The sequence below is a fragment of the Montipora capricornis genome, chromosome 6, assembly GCF_036669925.1.
Source record: "Montipora capricornis isolate CH-2021 chromosome 6, ASM3666992v2, whole genome shotgun sequence".
In the NCBI taxonomy this organism is placed as follows: Eukaryota; Metazoa; Cnidaria; class Anthozoa; order Scleractinia; family Acroporidae; genus Montipora; species Montipora capricornis.
The window spans coordinates 41,590,743-41,594,792 of record NC_090888.1 but is presented as its reverse complement, the minus strand read 5'-3'; positions in this window follow the sequence as shown (position 1 = coordinate 41,594,792).

Here is a 4,050-nt window from a genome sequence, read left to right as displayed (position 1 = left end):
TTGATTTAGGTGGAAAGATTCTGGATCGTTCTGAATAAAGATTTGGGTATGTACCCCCTTCAATGATGGATTGGGCAGAAGTGAACGTAGAGACACCATTTAGTGAAAAGCCTTTGAAGGACATCTTACCAGTAAGTACTATGCATGTATGAATGTACAAACAGTTCTTTTGTCACACCCAGTGGCGGACCAAGACCTTGAGCTAAGGGGGAGCCCGTTTTTCTTTTGCTTGCCCTGAAGGCTATTATTTCTTTTATTATGTCTTCTTTTTTTACCCAACATAACGGGAGGGAGGGAGGGGGGGGAGGGGGGCTCCCTATGTCCGCCACTGACACCCATTTATTTTCATGTGTGGTTTCTTGGTGAATATTTCTGAGAAATATAAAATAGAAAAATCACTTTCCTTTTTCTAAAATACTAGTAATTTTCTTTTCTGTTACATCACATATTGCACAAGTAGTGTTCAAACCAACTGTTGGAGCAATGGTGCTCTCCCTAGCCTGTGTGGCTATGGGTTTACACGCAGACTACATCAGGAACACTATTGATGGTTGTCCTGTGACTGTGTTAGTGGGAAAATCAGGCAGGGGGAAAACGTATAGCATAAGGATGGGTCATGCTCTTCTTGGTAAGTTCCTGATAGATCATTGTCACAGGCCTTAACTAAATGTATCATGTGATAAGGGGCACTGCAACTCTCAAGGGTGAACAAAACTCACTAACGCTAGAGTTTCCTCTCAAAATTGACATACCATATGGTAATAAGGCAAAATTATGACATTTTGGGTGGTCGCTTACGGGAGGTTCGACTGTATCATTCAAATACTAAAACATAGAATATGACACTGAGAAAGATGAAAGGAACAGGAGGAGGAGGGAGGTGGAGCCATGTTCATATATCTATCTCTTGTGGTAACCACAAGCATATGCTACCATAAGTACATTGCAGTGTATTTAAGTTAATGACTTTGGTTGACAAATCCTGAACATAACTTCATTTTCAAGTGAGGTGAATTAAACATTGCAGTGTATGTACATCGCAAGTAATGATTCTGGACGACAGATCCTGAACATAACTTCATGTTCAAGTGAACAGATTAAAACATTCCAGCGTATTTACATCACAAAGTAATAATTCTGGATGACAGATGCTGATCATAAGTTCACCTTCAAGTGAGGCGATTGTAACATTGTAGTGTACCACATATGTACAAAAATCTTTACAATTGCTTTGCCCTTAGGTTTTTAAACTACACAACGAAATTTAAGTACGCCACTCACTCGCCATCTGGCATTAGATGTGGGCCATAGGTCGAGTCAGAGTGATTGACCATGAGGCCATTTTATTAAAGTCATCAATTAAACAACGAAGAAATTTTAGCACTTGTCACTTGCGATCTGGTACATGTCCAGTCAGCATGTGTCTGCCAGTATATAGTTCAACCTGCAATCAGGCGTGCTATCATTCTCTGCGCTCCAGTTGACGATTCAGGTTGTACATTGCAGCAATGCCAAAAACAAAGCATGTGCAAATAAACCTGAGAATGTGCATACCGAGTAAAGAAAAGAAAACGAAAAAACGGTTGTGTTCAGGGCCAAAAACGGCTACATAATTCTCATCAAAGTGTTCTGCAATGAAGAAGAAAGCTAAGTGTTATCAGTTTGTTAATTGTAAAGGTATAATAGAATGATCCAAGTCCCCAAAACAACTAAAACAACAGTAATGTTCCAAAATGTCAAGAAACTTGGCCATAAATTAAGCCAATACTTTGCCTGAAAATTCCTGAAAATTCCAGAATACATGTCAGAATATGTCCGCCAAAATAAGTTCAGCATCCACATGCAATTTATGAGAAGTTCTCTAACCTTTCCACTGCTAACAAGCCATTGACATTTGCTTCGTGTTCTGAAGTGAATTTGACACGAATAGTCAACAAACTAACACATGGAAATATCCAAAAACAGGAAAGTAACAATGCTGGTAAGACATATGTCATAAATGAAAATGAAAAAAACACCACTGCCCTTCTATTGTGCGAGTAAAACTTTTGCATTTCGCGAAAAGGAAACGAAAATTTCTGGAGAGAGCAGTGGAGGAATAATGCTTTTCTTCATCGAAGAGCATGTTGGTTATTGCACTTAACTCTTATAGAATTTAAAACCATCGCCCAGGGGTGGAAAGATGGTTAGTTGGGTCACACAACTTTTATAACAAAAGATCATTTATTTTTTTTCTGGCAAACTTATATATATTGCGTGGGGTTATTTAGGTGGCAGCCACAACACAAAATTGAAAATTTAAGTGGTAAATTCCGTAGCCATATGTTCCTCATTTTCCAGTATTTTCCACGGGGAGGGGTCAGGGGTATACAATGGGAATGCAGTAAAATTCTACAGCCTCTATACAACACCCGCAAGAAAACTTCAGAAAGAGGGCCACACCCACCCCCCACCACCGAGACTTGCATGTCCATGTCGAAATATGCCGTGTTCGGTATTCTTATAAATTGCAAATTACCCTATAGATGCATGTATTCGGAGCACAATTAGGGTCACAGTTTATATCAGTCCCTATGCAGCGTTAAAATCCGAGTCCACAATGGTTTGATCTCTAAATGGTTGTTCAGATAGATATGAAGGGTGTAGTCATAGCCTCATCCTTTCATTTCTTTACACTATAGGCATAGAGCTTTCATACCTGCAAATCCTAAGTGAGACAAGTTCGTCTGGTATGCCAATGCAGCTCTCCAGAAACAAGGGCATGGTGATTTTCTGTGTTCACTAGGCGAGGCTTTATTTAAAGACGTTTTAGTTCAAAAGATAAAAAACTTTCTGGAGAGTGAGGAGTATGTGTCCAGAATTGGTACCGTGGCCATCAGAAAGACGAATTCCAACCTGGATGAAAACGTATTTGTGTTGTCGGAAGGGGTATGATCAAGTCATTTTCTTTATTCTTTTTTATTTCGAAATGAAATGACTGCTGTCATACACTTCCATTTGAGGGAATTTCCATGACTGTCACAAATTGAATATGACGTAATTTGTGTTCAGATATCTTCTTTCACGACAAAGATAAAATCATGCAAAAGTCAATAAAATATAATTGAAATTTCATGTGATCAATATTTTTTCCTATACGAAATTCGAAACATCTTGAGCACTTCAATAACATATTTTTTTCAAGAATTTGTAAACAAAGATGCACCCTTGATTATAAATGAATCCTAAAAATGTCATTTTTTTTTTTAATGAAACCGGTTAAAGAATGTAATACTTCTTTTCAATATGTATGTTTAGGTACAGGTTGATTTAGGTGGAAAGCTTTTGGATCGTTCTGAATAAAGATTTGGGTATGTACCTCCTTCAATGATGGATTGGGCAGAAGTGAACGTAGAGACACCATTTAGTGAAAAGCCTTTGAAGGACATCTTACCAGTAAGTACTATGCATGTATGAATGTACAAACAGTTCTTTTGTCACACCCAGTGGCGGACCAAGACCTTGAGCTAAGGGGGAGCCCATTTTTCTTTTGCTTGCCCTGTAGGCTATTATTTCTTTTATTATGTCTACCCAATATAACGGGAGGGAGGGGGGGGGCTCCCTATGTCCGCCACTGACACCCATTTATTTTCATGTGTGGTTTCTTGGTGAATCTTTCTGAGAAATATAAAATAGAAAAATCACTTTCCTTTTGATAAAATACTAGTAATTTTCTTTTCTGTTACATCACATATTGCACAAGTAGTGTTCAAACCAACTGTTGGAGCAATGGTGCTCTCCCTAGCCTGTGTGGGTATGGGTTTACACGCAGACTACATCAGGAACACTTTTGATGGTTGTCCTGTAACTGTGTTAGTGGGAAAATCAGGCAGGGGGAAAACGTATAGCCTGAGGATGGGTCATGCTCTTTTTGGTAAGTTCCTCATAGATCACTGTCAAAGGCCTTAACTAAATGTATCATGTGATAAGGGGCACTGAAACTCTCAAGGGTGAACAAAATTCACTAACGCTAGAACACTGGACTTGTAAGTGATCAGTATCAAAGGTTCC